Here is a 20,000-nt window from a genome sequence, read left to right as displayed (position 1 = left end):
ATCTCTGCTAGTATATATATATATATATCTATGTATATGTGTGTATGTGTATATATATATATATATATATATATATACCTTTGGAAATGGGCTGTGCGTGAGAAGACCCGGCAAGCCAAGTAAGATCGTTGCCAGTGCCCCTGGACTGGTTCTTGTTGCGGGTGGCACATGAGATGCACCATTTTGAGCGTGGCCGTTGCCAGTACCGCCTGACTGGCTCCTGTAGGATTTTCGAGCGAGATCGTTGCCAGTGCCCCTGGACTGGCTTGTGCGGGTGGCACATAAAAGACACCATTTCGAGCGTGGCCGTTTTCGTGCAGGTGACACGTAAAAGCACCCACTACACTCTCTGAGTGGTTGGCGTTAGGAAGGGCATCCAGCTGTAGAAACTCTGCCAAATCAGACTGGAGCCTGGTGTTGCCATCCGGTTTCACCAGTCCTCAGTCAAATCGTCCAACCCATGCTAGCATGGAAAGCGGACGTTAAACGATGATGATGATGATGATGATATATCACTATCCCACGAACATCTAGTCTCATTCCTCTCTTTTGTCAAATCTTTCCATCCTGCCCTCCACCTCTCCTGCACTATGTATGACACTTCCGTCTCCTTTCTTGACATTTCAGTCAGCATTCATCACTCCACTGTCACCATCTCCATCCAATACAAACACACAGACTCACACTCATTCTTCAACTTCTCCTGCTCCCATCCTAAACACACCAAGCTTTCCATCCCCTATTCTCAATTCCTCCGTCTATGCAGGCTCTGTAGTGACGACAAAGACTTTGAGACTGAGTCTCAACTCATGGCTCTCCACTTCATCCTACGTGGATATCCCGTCACCACTATCCACACCGCCCTTGCCAGAGCACGTTCCGTGGATTGTGCATCTGCTCTCTCCCCATGCACCTGCCCTGCTGTCACCCGTTGCCCCTCATCTACCACCCCACCACCTTACCTCTCCAACGCACCATTCTCCGAGCCTTTGGTGACTCCATTCCAACTACTTCATTTCACACATCTTCCCTAACCGACCCCACCTTTCCTTGAAATGAGCCCACAACCTATGAGACCTCTTGGGCGACAGCTTCTTCCCCAACCCAACCTACCAACCCCACTCGTTCCCCTGCTCCCGCCCATGCTTCCGCACTTGCCCTTACCTCTTCAACACCACCCTCCTCACCAGCACCCATCATCTACCCTATTGCATCGCCGACTTCTTCACCTGCACTTCTACCAATCTCAACTACTGCATCTCCTGCTCTCTCTGCCCTTCTCTATACATCACGCAAAAGGGTCGCCGCTTGGCTGACTGGTTCATGGAACACCTCTGAGACATCTGACTCAGCAATGACACCCTGGTCTCATGCCATTTCCGCTCTACCAGTCACTCTGCAACACCTGTCCGTGTTCGGATTGTCCTTGTACAGTGGCCATCCGAGATTCCTGTTTGCACTGTGAACAGGGATTAATCTTCTCTCTTTGCTCCATTGTGCCACATGGGCTCAACTCTCCACTCCTCTTCATCTAACCTCCTCCCCTTGTCTCTCCCCTCACACCTACTTCCTCCTTCCCACCCACCTCTCCTCTTGCTCCAACTCCTATTTCTCTTTACTCTTACTCTTTTTCTCTTCACTCCTACACACTTTCTCCTTCCCCTTCATCGTCAACCCTCCCTTGTAAGCCCACTCCATCCCTACACATTCCAACCCCACCTTCCCTATTCATCCCACTCCACCCCATCCCTTACACACACTCCCACATAGCCCCCCCAGGTTACTCACATACCCACCTCTACACCCACCCTTGCTTTCCCCAATCTCTCCTCCCCACCTCCCAACACCACCACACCACACCATTCCACACATCACATCACAACACACCACCACACACACACCAGCACTGACCAATTCCCAGCCCCACATTTTCACACCTACACATACAGACGCACACGTCAAGATCACCAGCCCTCTTCCACATGCACATACGAACTGTTATACACATACACGTGCTCCTTCGTTTTGGGATCACCACTACTTTATTATCTCCCCTTCTTCCTAGCTCTCTTGTGAGACCCTTCTGTTCGGTATTTGCCATGATAGATCACTAACCACTACACATATATTTTAATATAGATGTGTATAAGGAGGATTACAAAGGATTTTGAAAGGATTTCTAACCGGCTTTCATTGCATGGCAAATTTTCAAGAAGAGGGAGAATGAAAATGTTTTTTGGAAAAAAAAAAATAATAATATATAACAAAATAAATAAATAAAAAAATAAATATATATATATATATATATATATCTGTAGAAAAGGTGTAGGTAGAAACTCTATAAGATGTACCCAGTGCAAGCTATGGACACATAAGAGGTGCAGCAATATCAAAGGAAGGTTAACTAGGAAGTTAGTTTTTGTATGTAGCAGATGTTCAGGTGCGATAAACACTGAAAATGTGCAGAAAAGAACTTTGGCCACATACCAGGGAGAAAAACTGGACATAGTTGATAGCTTCCGATATCTGGGTGACCAAGTTAGTAGTGGGGGAGGGTGCGCTGAAGTGTAACTGCTAGAATAAGAATAGCCTGGGCAAAGTTCAGAGAGCTCTTACCTCTGCTGGCTACAAGGGGCCTCTCACTCAGAGTAAAAGGCAGACTGTATGATGCATTTGTACGAACAGCCATGCTTCATGGCAGTGAAACATGGGCTGTTACTGCTGAGGACATGCGTAGGCTCGCAAGGAATGAAGTCAGTATGCTCCGATGGATGTGTAATGTCGGTGTGCATACTAGACAGAGTGTAAGTACCTTGAGAGAAAAATTGAACCTAAGAAGCATCAGTTGTGGTGTGCAAGAGAGACGATTGCGCTGGTATGGTCATGTGGCGAGAATGGACGAGGATAGCTGTGAAAAAGTGCCACACCCTAGCGGTTGAGGGAACCTGTGGAAGAGGCAGGGCCAGTAAGACCTAGGATGAGGTGGTGAAGCACGACCTCTGAACATTAGGCCTTACCGAGGCAATGACTTGTGACCGAGACCTTTGGAAATATGCTGTGCGTGAGAAGACCCGGCAAGTCAAGTGAGACCAAAATCCATGACTTCTGCCAGGGATGTAGCCAGCCCACTTATGCGTACTTTTCCTTCATTGGACACTAAACGAAGACCTGTTGAGGCAAGTGAAATCGAAATCGAACTAAATTCTACGACTGGCCCCCATGCCAATGTCTCCTTCATTGGACACTAAACTTGGGTATGAAGGGTATGAAGACAGGGAAAGCCCCCAGCCCTTCAGGAATCACTGCAGAGATGCTCAAAATATCTGGCAGTGTCGGCTATAGCCTAGTCACCCGTATTATTAACCAGGTGATACACGAAGGAGTCATACCCAATGACTGGTGTAGCAGTACCATAGTCAACTGCTACAAAGGTAAAGATGACGCTTTAGATACAAATAATTACAGAGGTATCAAGTTGTTAGATCAGGTAATGAAAGTCACGGAGATGGTCATAGCCCAACTAATTAGGGAGCGAGTCAGTTTAGATGAGATGCAGTTTGGGTTTCGTGCCTGGGAAAAGCACCACTGATGCTATATTTCTGGTAACACAGCTTCAGGAGAAACACCTAGCCAAGGATAAACCTCTGTACCTGGCCTTCGTTGACATGGAAAAAGCCTTTGACAGGGTCCCCCGATCCCTCATCTGGTGGTCAATGAGGAAACTAGGGATAGAAGAATGGTTAGTGAGAGCTGTGTGAGCCATGTACAGAGACGCTGTCAGTAAGATGAGGGTTGGAAATGAGTACAGTGAAGAATTCCGGGTAGGGGTCCACTAAGGTTCTGTCCTCAGCCCCCTCCTATTTATCATAGTCCTCCAGGCGATAACAGAAGAATTCAAGACAGGATGCCCCTGGGAGCTCCTCTATACTGATGACCTTGCACTAATTGCTGAGTCACTATCAGAACTAGAGGATACGTTTCAGGTGTGGAAGCAAGGACTAGAATCGAAGGGCCTTAGAGTCAACCTAGCTAAAACCAAAGTTAGAAACTCTATAAGATGCACCCATTGCAAGCTATGAACACATAAGAGGTGCAGCAATATCAAAAGAAGGTTAGCCAGGAAGTTAGTTTTTGTATGTAGCAGATGTTCAGGAGCTATAAACACTGTAAATGTGCAGAAAACAACTTCTGCCACATTCCAGGGAGAAAAACTAGACGTAGTTGATAGCTTCCGCTATCTAGGTGACCAAGTTAGTAGTGGGGGAAGGTGCGCTGAAAGTGTAGCTGCTAGAATAAGAATAGCCTGGGCAAAGTTCAGAGAGCTCTTACCTCTGCTGGTGACAAAGGGTCTCTCTCTCAGAGTAAAAGGCAGACTGTATGACGCATGTGTATGAACGGCCATGCTTCATGGCAGTGAAACATTTGATTGAGATCGTTGCCAGTGCCGCTGGACTGGCTCCTATGCAGGACACGAAACTTGGCTTGTGAAGACCTGTTAGGGCAAGCGAAAGCAAAATTGTGACGGCACCTGTGCCCAGCGTCGCCTTCCTGGCACTTGTAAAGACATTCGAGCGAGATCGTTGCCAGTGCCGCTGGACTGGCTCCTGCGCAGGTGGTGTGTAAAATACACCATTTTGAGCGTGGCCGTTGGCAGTACCGCTTGACTGACCTTCGAGCCGGTGGCACGTAAAAGCACCCACTACACTCTTGGAGTGGTTGGCGTTAGGAAGGGCGTCCAGCTGTAGAAACTCTGCCAGGTCAGATTTGAGCCTGGTGTAGCCATCTGGTTCACTAGTCCTCAGTCAATTTGTCCAACCCATGCTAGCATGGAAAGCGCATGTTATACGATGATGATGATGATGTGTGTATATAAATATATTTATATATGTGTATATGTATATCTGTATATATGTGTATGTATATCTGTATATATGTGTATGTATATATATATATATATATATATATATATATATATATATATATACACACATACATATATGTATGTAGATATATATACATATATGTATGTCAGTGTATGCATATATGTGTGTGTATGTATATATATATATATATATACATATATATATATGTACATATATGTATGTAAGTGTATGCATATATATGTATGTGTATATATATATATATATATATATATATATGTATGTAAGTGTATACATATATGTATGTGTATATATATATATATATATATGTATGTAAGTGTATACATATATGTATGTGTATATATATATGTATATATATATACATATATGTATGTAAGTATATGCATATGTGTGTGTGTGTATATATATACATATATGTATGTATGTATGTAAGTGTATGCATATATATGTGTGTGTATGTGTATATATGTGTATATATATCTATATCTATACAGCTGAGATTGTGTGTGTGTTGCATCTATAGAAATCCACATTTTCCTCTTTTTCGTAAAAATTTTTACATGAATGGAATTTTCTCGATGTGAACTTTCCAGTGCAGTAATTAGATCTTTTAAATTCCTTTTACTTTGTGTGATTTAAGGGAGATTTGGCTATTGTTTCTAGCAACTTTTATATTTCTTGCCATTTACGTGTTCCGGCGTTCTTATAGAGAGGGAGAGAGAGAGAGAGAAAGTGATACATACAAAGTCATAGATTAACTTGGTTTACCTTTAAACTCTTACTTCTTCTTCCTCTCTCTCATTTAATACCTTTCCTCTACCTCTAACATATTTTTCATAACATAGAAACATAAAAACACATACATGATTTGTGACAACAAACACAAAAACACATACACACATCAACATCTTAATATATAAAGCTGAAGTTGTGTGTCTGTGTGAAGCCTTTTTAAAAGTGTATAGAAATTCACATTTTCCACTTTTTCGTAAAATTTTTTACATCAATGGAATTTTCTCGATGTGAACTTTCCAGTGCAGTAATTAGATTTTTAAAATTCCGTTTACTTTGTGTGATTTAAGGAAGATTTGGCTGTTGTTTCTAGCAACTTTTATATTCCTTCCCTTCTACCTGGAACGGTGTTCTTACACATGCGCTCAACATATAATATAGAGAGTAACAGTAAAAGAGGGAGAGGGAGAGTGAGAGAAAGTGATACATACAAAGTCATAGATTAAACTTTCCTCTCAGTATTCTTTACCTATTTTTCATAACATAGATACGTAAAAACACACACAACCACACATACGTGATCTGTGACAACAACATACACATAAACACATACACACATCAACATTATAGATATAAGATTCAGTTTCTGTGTTTTTTATATAAACACGTGCACGCATTGCTATTTTATAACTGTGTCCCGTTCTCTCTTTCTCTCTCTTCATTGCTACCATCTCTATTCCTTTCTCCCCCTCTCTCTCCATCTTCCTCTCTCCCTCTTCTCTCTCACAAAACATTCAATACAATATAACTCATGTTTGTCAATGTTTGGTAAATATACCATGATTTTCACTAGGGTGTTAGTGTTAGGGTTTATGTATCACTTTCTCTCTCTCTCTCTCTTTTACTCTTACTCTCTATATTATATGTTGAGCGCGTAATTTTCACACGAAAAAATTCCATTGATGTAAAAATTATCAAATTCTGTTTACTTTGTGTGATTTAAGGGAGATTTGGCTGTTGTTTCTAGCAACTTTTATATTTTTTCCCTTCTACCTGTACACAATCATTTTCACTAGGGTGTTAGGGTTAGGGTTTTAGGGTCAGGGTTAGGGTTTTAGTGTTAGGGTTGGGTAATTGTGCGGGTATTAATCTGAAAAATTACAGAAATGTGAAAAGTACCGACCCTGCCATCTATTATAACTTTTGTTGTTCTGTTTAATATATACATAAATTATGCCTCCAAAGAAAAGAGTTTGCTGGGGAAAGAAAGCAACCGGTTTAAAATAACAGCAACAGACTGCAGCAATTCACCACATTCCAGAAGCTACTTTGAACATAATGCAAAATGGTGCATCAACATCTGCCTAATCTGATAGAATTCTGGCAAAACTGTGTAGCAACAGATCGCCAACAATTGCTTCATCACAAATTGCCATCCTAGCTCCTGCTAAAAGGGATTACTCTGCTATGTATAATCAGGGCAGCGCAAGAAGTTGTTTTGTACAAGCATTTGCATAGCCAATTAGACGGATGAAATTTACGTACACTTAATAATGTTACGCAAAACAGCCTTCAGACTTTCCCTATTAATTTCATTGTCTTTTGAATTATGAACATATTTACATTTTTTAGTTGATTTTCGCCTAACAAGACTTATCGTAGATGGCGTAATAAGTGACACCCGGACAAGGTCGGGTTATACTATGATATATATATATATATATATATATATATATATATATATATATTAGCAGAAATACCTGTCGTTGACCGGGTTCAGAAAGAGTCTTAAAAAATTATACTGATTAATGAAAGTTACTGCTTCGATATTATTGAATGTTTTGTAGCAGAATATCTGCAAGCTCTTATTGCCAAGTTTTGGCCCAAGAAGTTATTATATTTTACTAATGGGTCTGCTGATAGTCAGTCTCTTCTGTTCTTTCTCTTTTCCTACGCTGAGATTGCTTAGGTAGTCCAAATCTAATTTCTTTCGTAGGCATTGTAGTAAGGTGAATTAATCTATAATACAAGAGACTTAACTCCTGTTAGCAAACTTACAGATTTCACCAACGTGAAAATTGGTAAAGGTTATGGTTGTAAAGCTATTTTCACCGCTATCCGCGAGTGCTTTGGGAAAATTAAGTTGACCAATATCTTCCTAAAATTGAAGCGACATGCGTGCTAATTTGTGGACGTGCATAAAGTACATTCATGTACACACACACACACCTTTTATAGATATAGATACACACAGTTTCCATAAAGTCCCTTTGCTATATCAAAATCTTATTACAAAAGCAAATAAATAGATAAATCTGGAAATTATTACAAAATGAGGAGTGTACATTGAAGTGTATTTTACCTCTTTTAATACATCTCTATGTGGGCACCATTAGTTGCATGCAGCACATCTAGATGGTAATCAATTACTTGCCATGTTCGCTGTAGCATAGCCTTATCAATGGTGGCAATGTCATCTGTGATTCTTTGCTTCAGGTCATTGATATCCTGTATCTTTGTTCAATAAATGATGTTTTTGACATAACACTATAGAAAATGTCTGGGGAACGAGGTGGCGAGGAAATTGGGCTGTCTGTTTCAGTTCACCAGTCTGAAAAAGTTTGATTTAGGAAGCCACGAACATGCACTCCTCTATGTGGTGGTGCACCAGCCTACTGGAAAATGATGCTTGGTTGAAGGCCATCCAGTTGTGGTGCCACATATTCATTCAAAAGGTCAAAGTAGACATTTATAGAAATTGATCTCTCTGTGAAGTAAAATGGACCAATGATTTGATTGCACATCATCCCACACTAGACATTCACCTTTGGACTATCTCGGTGAAGTTCCTTTGTCACATGGGGGGGGGGGGGGGGCGTTTCTGATCCTCAGATCCTCACATTATGTTTGTTCAGTTTCTCGGAAACATGAAAAGTTGCCTCATCTCTAAAACAAACTCTGGTGAGGAACACTGCAACCTCAGAAATTCATTCCAACATGTTAACTGCAAACTCTTTACATCTTGGTTTATCATTTGGTTCAAGTGTCTGTAAAAGTTTCACTTTGTAAGTTTACAATCGCAAGTTCTTATGTAGGACTTTGTGCACCATTGAACATGGTAGCTGTCAGTAGTATGTAAAGACTTTGTAGAACCAGAAGAGGCTTGTCTTACACAATCAATGTTTTCCTCAGATAATTTTGGTCATACACTCCTCCCTTTATTCAACACTGCTACTGTTTCCATAAATTTCTTGTGCCATGCATGATTTGGTGGATGTGACAGCGGATGTCATCCATATTTGATCCTGTAGTTTCGCTGAATCTGCATGTCCAATTTTGTTTCAATAAACCACAATACACATTGTGCTTTTTCTTGAAGAGTAGCTGTCTTTTAGGGTTTCATCAACATTGAGTACATAGAACAAATTTGATAAACATATCCCATCAATTGCCTTTGTAATAAATTTTTGAAATTGTAGAGACTTTATGGGCACCCTGTATACATATATATATAATATATTATACTGAGAAATTTTGTATAATTGTATTTCACCTGTGTTTACACACACACACACACACTGTGATAGTAGAGGAAGGTGAGAGGAGAAATGATTTGGTAGATAGAATGTGGGGCTGAGTGAAGTTAATCATTTTTAAATGCAAATAATTTGAATATAATTTGTTAGACTTATTTATATATCTTCCTATAATTACATTGAAATGACATTTATTGTCAGGTGTAGACTGGTGCAATTGACATAATCATTTGAATTACAAAGTACATTTATTAAGTGTGGATTCTGTTGTAAAAGATGTATGCTTTTCTTAGATAGAATACATAACGAAAATTGAAGTTCACAATGTTCTTCAGGTTTAATTTTTAACATTATTTTCTGATACATTCAATTCTCTCTTTTGTGTAGAAAATAAAAGTAGAGTGGAAATGTGCTGTGAATTAGTATAAGAAAGCCAGTAGTCAGAATACTTTTTTGTAGTAGGATTCTTTTTTTATTGCTTCACTACTGATTATAATCCTGAGTTGTAATTTTTTTATATTACTATTAGAGTGTAACTCAGTTGAAACATTTGTGAAAAATGTGTTTTTGATAATATAAGGATAATAGGTAATAAAATGTAATAATCTATTTATTTACAGCTTAACTGGTTTCTCTAGAAATGTTGGAGGAAACTAGAAAACGAGAAATTTATAGGTGTGACTAGTTTAGTTTATAATCTCTAACAAACAGATTTTATACATGAGAGCATGCTACTTATAAACGTCAAGTATGTTTAACCTAGAAGAATTTCTGGATTTGTTTTTGTATTTTATCAAACAACTATGTTGAACTGGGTTGAGCAGTAAGACGAGAGATTCCTATATGCCATCATTGAAAAATGGTATAAAGCTTTAGGACATATTTTAGGACATGAAAGTAATAAAGATTGGTTGAAATCATACAATAAAAGTTATTTGGTCAATAAAGCTAAAAAGACATACACAGCAGTGAGAATAAATAGGAAGCTTAAATTCAACATCATGTATGAAGAATTTCATTAAAAAATATAAATGCAGTTAAATCAACTACAGAAATCCACTATATAAGTCACTATTTTCATTAACATGATGATGATAGTGGTGGTGGCATCAGTGGTAGTGGTGGTGACAGCTGCTGTTGTTGGTGTACTCTTGTCAGATGAGTGGTTATGATAGGTCTATTGGGCTTTGTATATTTGCTCCCCTCCCCTTGTCATTTTGATGGCATGCATTGCTCTCTCACTCAATAATAATAATAATGGTATTGCTTGTCAGTTGCTTGACCTTAACCAGTTGAGCATGTCCCTGAGTGGCCGATGATATGTGCATCTCTGATTACGAGCAGTAGTGCTGAGAGGAATTTTTTGGGGTTTGGATAATTCACCTCTGGAAATGTGTGTTTTGTTCACCATCCTTAAACAATCCTTATTCAGGGACTTTTTAAAGTGGGATGGGCTACTTGACCTGAAGAAAATTCTAACTGGGCCCCACCTGCAATTTCATGCACTGTTAATCTTGATATGAGATCACCATGTCGTGCACATATGGTTGTGATGCATGTGCCTGGTGTACCCTTATCAGAGGGGAAGTCATGATGGATATACTGGGTTTCGTATATTTTACCCCAGTGTCACTTTGATGGCATGCACTGCTTTCTCACTCAATAATAACAATAGCTTAATGAGATACTTAGCCCAAAGTAAGGCAAGAGCTTAACGAGATACCTAATCCAAAGTAAGGAAACCTTGCTAGTCTCATTTAGGAATGAGGGAGTATTGAAAGAAGAGAAAAAAGGAAAAACAAAGGAAGAAATACAAAAAGGACATGAAGAAGAATTATTCAATAAGAGACTACACAATCAATTCCATGTAGCCACAACAGAAGTTACTGCAAAAACAGGTGGGATTAGCTGAAGAAAGGAACACTAAAAAAGAGACCAAGAGGACTATACTGGCAGTGCAAGACCAAGCTTTGGCCACGAACTGAAGGGTCAACCTTTGGAATGTCTCTGCTGTGCCACATCTGTATTAAAGTTGATGAAACCATTGCCTATATCACAAATATATACCCTAGACTTGCCCCAAACCACTACAAGTTGTGACAACATGATCAGGTAGCAAAAATGCTACATTGGAAACTGTGAAACTAGAGAGAGAGGCAAGAAGTGGTATGAGCACAAATTGCAGTGAATGGCAGTCAGAGACTAGCAAAATCCTCTGGGATTTCCCAATCCAAATAGATCAGGTGCAAGAGCATAACAGACCAGACCTAGTGGTGGTGGACAAGATGCACCATGTGCTATATAGTTGATGCTGCATGCCCCTTTGACCCATGAATAGTCAAGAAGGAAGACGAAAAGATAGATAAATACAACTCTCTTAAGTATGAAATAGCTCAGCTATGGAAAATGAAGATAGCGCCAATTATTGTTGGGTCCTTGGGAACAGTATCAGAAGGCATCAAGAGGAATATAAAGGAAATTAGAATAGAGTGCCCAATAGAACTGTTACAAAAGGTTTACCTCCTTAGCGCGGCCAAAATAATCAGGAAAGTATTAGATAGTTGAAAAGAACAGATAGCATGGTACTGTAGGCTGTAGGTAGCAAGCCCGCTTATACATGCAAAACCCCAGGAGTTCCAACAAAATCTGTAATAAAAAGAACTAATAATAATAATGATGATGATAATAATAATAATAATAATAATAATAATAATAATAATTCACAGACACGATAGAGCTGGGACCTATATACACTGGAAGCTATGCCAACACTATGGAATAACAACAGAAAAAAGATGGTATAAACACACGCCAGAAAAGGTCACAGAAAACGAGAAAGCAACCATACTCTGGGATATGCCAATACACACAGATAGAGAAATTAAGGCAAATAGACCAGATATAGTTGTCAAAGATCATGAAGAAAAAACATGCTTTCTAATTGATGTATCAATACCAGCAGATGACAACGTTTCCCTAAAAGAAATGGAAAAACTTTCAAAATACAAAGACCTGGAAATAGAGGTAACTCGAATGTGGAATCTAAAAACAGAAACAATTCCTATCATAGTAGGTGCCTTAGGTATAATAAAAAAATATTCAGACAAATACATAACAAAAACACCAGGACTTACAAATATATATAACATACAGAAAATTGCACTACTGGGCGCTGCACACATCCTACGCAAAACACTTTCAATACAGTAAACATAAGAGCACCACAGCAAACCACAGCACATACCCAAGGCACACAGAGCTGCGCTCGGTAGTGAAGTGAAAGCACGTTATAAAAATAAAACTACTGAATAATAATAATAATAATAATCAGTACCACCACTAGCAGCACTTATCTACTGCAATTTGTACTTGTTCCAGATATGTCACATATTCTGCTTCATCATCAATGTCTGAAGTTCATCAACAATCATAACAATATCGTTCTTTGTCAGTTTCGTTACCATGGTTTTGAAAGGATACTCATGATTCATCTCTTATGGGTTAGTACTTGGATGATGATTTTGCTAGTGGGCATCTGGGTGAGGCCATCATAAAGTTACACATTGGTCATTTCCTCCATAAAACTTACTTTGAAAGCCATCTGCAGCAGCTTTTGAGGGATTTGGCCTTGAACTTTGTGAGGCTGCAAGTTACAAGTACAAGTAATCAAGGTAATCCTTTACCTTGATTGCTACTTTCCAAGCAAGGCTTCTACATGAATTCATTACTACTAGCAGTAGGATATGATGAAATGGACATAAATTTGTTGTGTTAAAATCAAACATTTTTATTAATTATTGTAAAGCAGAAAAATATATACTGATTATCTCATCTAAGTTATACCAAAACAGCATCATAATGATCTTACCAGAGTTAAAGATAATCTATATTGTCAAGTTTTGCTGTCCTTCCATTAACTTTATATGTTATAACAGTGGTAAAACAAAATTGTGACTGTTGAAATTATTTGTTAAAATCTATCTTATTGAAATGAATCTCAAGTTTTTGGTTTGTGTGGTTTTTATCTACTGAATGTGCATACTGTAAAAACCCATGTAATTTATGCACTTTGTTTCACAAAAACAAAAATATACTTTGATGGGTATGTAAATTACTCAAGTAGATCATTTCCAGATTTTTTTAGAAATTTTTTTTGTTGTAAAATGAAGTACAAATGTAAACATTTGTATCGGAAGTAGACTCATTTAATGTCAGAATAGGTTTTTACAGAAAAAATATAATTAAGTTGACTTTTATTTATGCTGGACAGTATAATGCTTACTTTTTCTGTATAAATTTACTAAAACTATTAAATGGTTAACTACTGTCGGTTGAGTAAAGTGTCATCCAAGCTGGTGGCTATTGGTAATTAAACTTATTTTGCAGCTTTGTTTTTGTTAATGAGAATTATCAACAACTCTACCTGTGGTCATGATTTGAGAAGACACACAGAAGTATGCTAAAGATCGAACATAATCTCTTGTGGGCAAGAAATGTAAGGTAAAGTTTATTATAAACAACACAAACACTTCAAAATTTAATAGCTTTCAACATGATACCTGTGAAACAGAAATTATTTTTATTTAATGAAAATTTAATAAAATCTATCCATAAGTAAGTGAAATTATGCCAAATACAACTAAATTGGAAACCTTTTCCCCCTGACCATATCGACAATTCTGAAAACTTCTGGGTGCGAATTTTATACTAGTAGAAGCTTTTTTTTAAACAATTTTTATCCCCAAAATCATCTGCGTAAATTACAAAGGTGTGCAATTTACATGGATTTTTACGGTATTTTAATTGTGGCCACTCTATGTGTTCTCTCTGCTCATGAGTTGAGGAAGGAACATGATTGAATTGAGGATGATCTGTTTCTTGATCATATAGCAAGATACATTGGTAAAGCAAATTCTAATGTTTTCTAGATTTTCATGTAATCTTTCATTGTTCAGTTTTAACACAAAATTGGTATTTTATTTCATTTCAAAATGGAAATTTTTCTAAGCCTGGACACTAAATAGTTTTCTAAATACTACCTATCTTAGCATTTTAAATATGACTCTGTATATTTTTGCATGGCTGCAAGTTGATTAATTCCTTATGAGGAAATCTGTTATGTTTATGTATATTTGTGTGTGTTGGTAAAAGACGTAAAACTGAAACAACAAAAGAGCCAGTATTTCAAATAAAAATACTTTGTGGTGTTTGTTTCATCTGATTTATTCCTTGAGTATTTAAACTGGTCATATCCAGTCCTTATGTTCTACCTACACTATATTCAAACTGATTACATCTGGCCTCTCACACCTACCCCGCAATGTCATTGTAAAAATAAACAACCACATCTTTGAAACCTCAAAGCTACAAGCTAATGTACAATTAATTCAAAACAATGTAAATGAACAAACATTACATTTGACAAAGTAATCTAAATGCTAAAGGGTTGTACAGATGATAATGTGAATTACTTATTGACTTGTTCAAAATCTGTAACCACCAATATTATTATTCATCAAATTTAATATCTGAATGCATGAAATTTTGAATTTTTTCTGTCATTTCTGTGGTGAATAAATTATTATTGAATTGTGAAAAGCTTACATTTTGAAATATATGTAGATATAAAGTGAATATAGAATTGAGTTAAAAGAATGAAGTAAGGTGCATGATAGAGTTCGAAAACATTTATAATTTACATCTTAGTTTTCTTTTCTTTCATCTGTCTTTACATTTTGAGTTCAAATTCTACCAAGGTCAGCTATGCTTTTCATCCTTTGAGTTTAATAAAATAAGTATCAGTTGGGCACTGAGGTCAATGTAATCAGTTTCCCCACCTCTTAAAATTGCTGACCTTGTGCCCAAGGAAGAAATGATTATTTTAAAATACTTTTGTTTTCAAATGAGTTTGCTTTGTATGTAGAGTAAAAAGAGAAAAAAAATCATACATTGTAATAAATTAAGATTTTTCATTTTAAAACTCCTTTAAATTTCAGCTTGATACAATATTTCGGCGTAATGTTAGTCCTCATCCAAGTAAAGAAGATGAACACAACGGGATTGAGAGTCCACCAGATAGTCTTTCAGAGCTTGAATTCAGTCAAAAATTTGAAGCATTTCTTGTAAGTATATCTTTTTCTTTATTTCCTCCCTTTTCTCTCTCTTTGTTTCTTTCTCTTTTTCTCCCTAACTCTCTCTTTCCTCCCTCCCCCTTTCTCTTTCATGCCTCATAAAGTGTTTTCTTTTATGTTACTTGCAAAATAAAATTAATCAAGTGGAAAATTATAAATGTGTAAGTATGTGGTATACATCAATGTGATTGACCATAGTGTCAGGGTAAGAAATTAGGCAATTAATACCTAATTGTACAAGTATTTATTGGGAATATTCATTTGCAATGATCAAGTCACAATATATTTTCATGCAAACAAAAGAAAACTGAACAGAAAAAATTTTTTTTGTATTGACATATCTCTTTTGATCAGAGCCTTACTCAGAAAGAATTTGCTTAGTTTTAATTCTTACTTCCAGTGGAACATCATTGTCATCATCATCATCATCCTTCCCCTGTGCTGGTGTTGGTTAGACAGTTTGACAGGAGCTGGCAAGTCAGAAGATTGTGCCAAGCTTTGCTGTCTGCTTTGGCATGGTTTCTATGACTGGATGCTCTTTCTAATGCCACCCTCTTTACAAAATGCACTGAGTGCTTTTTACATGGCACCAGCAGCAGCAGTGAGGTCACTAAGTAACTTGCAAGACAAGCCTTCTCAACTGAGAGTCTTCCCTTTATTTCAGTTATGAAATAAAGGACAGAAATAGGTGTCTAGCAGAGAGAGATACATGGCTTTTTCAGTTGGGGACAGAAAAAGAGAGAGAGATGGAGTGGGGAGATGGTGAAGATGTGATGAGGTGGGGATTGGACAGGATAAGTTTGCAAGGCTGCAAAAGGAAAGTGAGAGATGGAGGAGAGGGGAATGCAGTGGGATGTTGTAGGGAAGAGATTTGATATACTGTTATGGGGATAATAATAATAATTGAACACCCCTTCCCACATGAGTGGTACTTGTTAGTCGTTACAAATACTGTAACGTAGGCAGTAAAGTTGTCGAAGTCAGCAAAGTCAGTTAGTGATAGTTTTGTCTACTTGTGTAACTAACTATACTGCTATACCAGAGTGGTTGTTATAACAGCCCAACATTGGATTGCAAGTGTGGCAACGAGAAATTAACAAATTCATGAAGATTAAATGAACTCATAAAGGAGTTATGAAACCCACAAAAGCTTTTTGTTTGAATTTTGCAGTATACAAAATTGTAAAATTATGGAAGAATTGTTGGCTGGTTTGCTCGAGTTGCAAAATCAGCAACAACAAATGCTAGAACAACAACAATTACTATTATAGCAACAAATGCTGCAACTAAAAATGCTGAGATGTTCTTGCCTGATTATGTTGCCAACGCAATAATAGAATTTAAGTATAAACCAGATGAATGAGTTACCTTCCAGGCGTACTATAAAAGATATGAAGAGATCTTCAGTAAGGAGTGCAAAGATTGGGACGGCGATATAAACATGTGTCTAATCCTAAAAAAAAACTGGCAGCAGGAGAACATGAGCATTACAGCAATTACGTACTCTTAGAAAAAAAACATTCTGACATAAACTTTAGAAATACAACAGACATATTGTGGAAGATTTTTAGTGAGAAAAGCTCGGTTAATACATGCTGGAAATGTTTGAACCTAGAAAAGAACAATGAGGAGGAGTACATCACATATGCTGGTAGAGTTAACGGAGAATGTGCAAAGTTAAAACTGGACGAGTTAACGCTAGATATGTTCAAGTGCCTGATATTTACTCAGGGACTAACTACAGATAAAAAAGCAGAAGTGAGAACAAGAATTCTCACTAAGCTGGAACAAAACCAAGCTGTAACCTTACAAGTGTTAGAAGAGTGTGAAAGAATAGTAAATCTAAAGCGCAACACAGAGAAAATTGAACATAAAGATTGCTCCTTAATGAAACAAGTGTGAAACAGGCAGAGTAGAAGTCAAGTGTGTACTAAAATACAGTACAAACAGGACAAAAGTCAGGAAACAAACTCATGTTTTGCATGTGGAGGTCTACACTTGAGGAAAAACTATGCATTTATGAAAGTGGAATGTTTCCGTTGTGGAAAAATTGAACATGTGAAAACTCACTGTAAAACCAAGATGGCAAAATGTTGGAACAAAGAAAAAAGAGTAAACAAGATGTTGTCAAAAGAAAATGGAATTGTGACAAATAGGAAATTTGTACATGTGAAAATTGAAAATATCAGGTCATTAAGAATGAAATGTTTGATTTTCTTATACACCAAGTTTGACAGTCATTAACTCTAATGTTTTATCTTGACAATTCTTTGTTTTACAACATTGAAGAGTTACATCATCATTTTTCGAAATGCAATTCATAGTGTCTGATTATATTGTGAGTTTTCTCTTGTAAATCGATTTTTCTGAACCCATAGATAGATAAAAAAATTCCTTTGGAACCAATGCATCCCAGACAACTTGAAACATCAATGAGGTGTTTGGTGAAGATGTGGCGAATGAGTGCACTGTACATTGATGGTTTGAGAAATTTCAGACTGGTGACTTTACTCTTGAAACTGTAGTGGAAGCGGATACATCTCAATGTGTAAGTTAGCAGCAAGGTTTGATGGTTCGATTCCGACTGTATTAGACCATCTGAAACAAATTGGCAAGGTAAAGATGCTGGACAAGTGGGTACCACATGAACTGAATGAGCATCAAATGACGTCATCTTGAAACTTTGATGTCATGGCATAAGAACATGGCATGTTCTTTGATGTCATGGCATAAAAGAAAACCATTTTTGCATCGTATTGATAGCAAAGGAGAATGGGTACCTGCCAGCTCAAGGTTGGGGTAGGCTGCACCTGCCTACCTTGGTTGCTATGTGTTAGTTTAATGCTTGGGAAGTGAGAAAGTCTTTCACATTTTGAGCCTATGCTCTTTGACAGAAAGGAACACAATGATAAACAGGGAGAGAAAATAGAAAAAGGTTTAGTGGCTAACAATCTATCATGGTGAATGCCAGACAGAGGGGTCACACAGGAGAGCTAGGAAGAAGGGGAGATATAAAGTAGTGGTGATCCTAAAACAAAGGTGCGTATGTGTGTGTATGTGCCTGTGGTAGGGGACTGGTAACATTGATGTGTGTGTGTGTGTGTGTGTGGATGATGGTGTAGGTACTAGGAAGTGGTCAGTGCTAGTGTGGTGTGGGGGAAGCAAGAGTGGGGTCTCAGGGATGGGGTGGGGATGGGATGGGATGTATAGGGATGGTGGAGTTGGAATGTGTAGGGATGGGGTAACGAGAAAGGGGGTGACAATTAAGGGAGAAGGTGGGTGGGAGTGAAGAGAGGAAGCAGGTGTCACAGTGAGAGAGGAGAGGTGGGTGGGAGGAAGTAGGTGTGAGAGGAGAAGGGTTAGATGAAGAGGGGAGGAGAGTTGAGGCCATGTTATGCAAAGGAGCGAATAGAGAAGATTAATCCCTGCTCACAGTGAAGACGGGAGTCCGGATAGCCCCTGTACAAGGACAATCCAAACACAGACTGGTGTTTGGATATCCACGTAGGATGAAGTGGTGAGCCATGAGTTGAGACTGAGTCTCAAAGGCATGGCCGTCACTGCAGAGCATATGTAGACAGAGGAATTGGGAATAGGGGATGGAGAGCTTGGTGTGTTTAGGGTGGGAGGAGGAGGAGAAGTTGAGGTATGAGTGTGAGTCTGTGTGTTTGTAGAGGATGGAGGTGGTGAGAGTGGAGTGATGAATGCTGACTGAAATGTCAAGAAAGATGACTGAGGTGTTGGAAATAGTGCAGGAGAAGTGGAGGGCAGGATGGAAAGATTTGACAAAAGAGAGGAATGAGTCTAGATGTTTGTGGGAGAGTGAGGTTGCACCGATACAGTCAATATAACGACCGTATAGTTCAGGAGTGGGACCAGTGAAACTTGAGAATATTTTGGGCCTCAATGTAGCCAACGAACAGGTTCGCATAGATGGGGCCACTTGTGAATGAGAAGCAGTTACGTGAGAGGACAAGTTCGGCCAGATGAAGGAGTGTGAATGTGTCAGGTTGGGGGTTGGGTTGAAGGTCAAGGAAATGTTGGAGTACACGCAGCCCCTTATGGTGAAGGATCACCCTGTATAGACTCTTGATGTCAAGAGTGAAGAGAACTTTAGAGGGGCAGGAAGGAGAAAGAGTTGAACAAATGAAGAGCATAGTTGGTGTCATGGATGTGAGAGGGGAGGGAAGCCACTAGTGGGGCAAGGACACAGTCAAGATATCTGGAGATGAGTTCGGTGGGGCAGTTGCAAGCAGAGACGATGGGGCAGCCAGGGTTGTTAGGTTTGTAGGTTTTGGGGAGGAAGTAAACTGCAGGAGTGCAAGGGGTGCAGACAATGAGGTTTGAGGTGGTGGGGGCTAGACAGGAGGAGGAGATGAGGTCATGGATAGTGGAGGACACAGTCTGTTGGTAGCTGGGTGTAGAGTTGTAGGGCAGTAGGAGGAGATGTCTTGAAGTTGGCGGAGAGCTTCCACCTTGTAGAGGTCCGCGAGTCACACCACCTCAGCTCCACCCTTGTCGGACAGTTTTATGATGATGTCCGTGCAGCGTTGGAGACATCGAAGGGCTGAGATGTCAGCTGGGGAGATGTTCAGATGTCGGGGATGCTTGGAAAAGTCAAACCGGTCCACAGCATGCTGGCAGGTGCCTGCAAAAAGATCGACTTCTTGGAACTGACCAGGAGCTGGCGTCCAGTGGGA

The 20,000-nt window shown here is 38.7% G+C and overlaps 1 long non-coding RNA gene across 1 annotated transcript in view; it reads left to right on the top strand.

The window, feature by feature from the left end:
• LOC149132186 (uncharacterized) overlaps window positions 1-20,000 on the top strand; it is a 158,352-nt gene that overhangs the window by 136,763 nt on the left and 1,589 nt on the right. The window contains exon 2 of the long non-coding RNA XR_016244727.1: window positions 15,166-15,291. This is a non-coding gene — a long non-coding RNA (uncharacterized LOC149132186). The remainder of the gene's footprint in view (window positions 1-15,165; window positions 15,292-20,000) is intronic.

The sequence above is a fragment of the Octopus bimaculoides genome, chromosome Z, assembly GCF_046866305.1.
Source record: "Octopus bimaculoides isolate indiv1 chromosome Z, ASM4686630v1, whole genome shotgun sequence".
NCBI lineage: Eukaryota > Metazoa > Mollusca > Cephalopoda > Octopoda > Octopodidae > Octopus > Octopus bimaculoides.
Note: the sequence above shows the minus strand (reverse complement) of the source record. Positions and strands in the feature narration are given on the sequence as shown.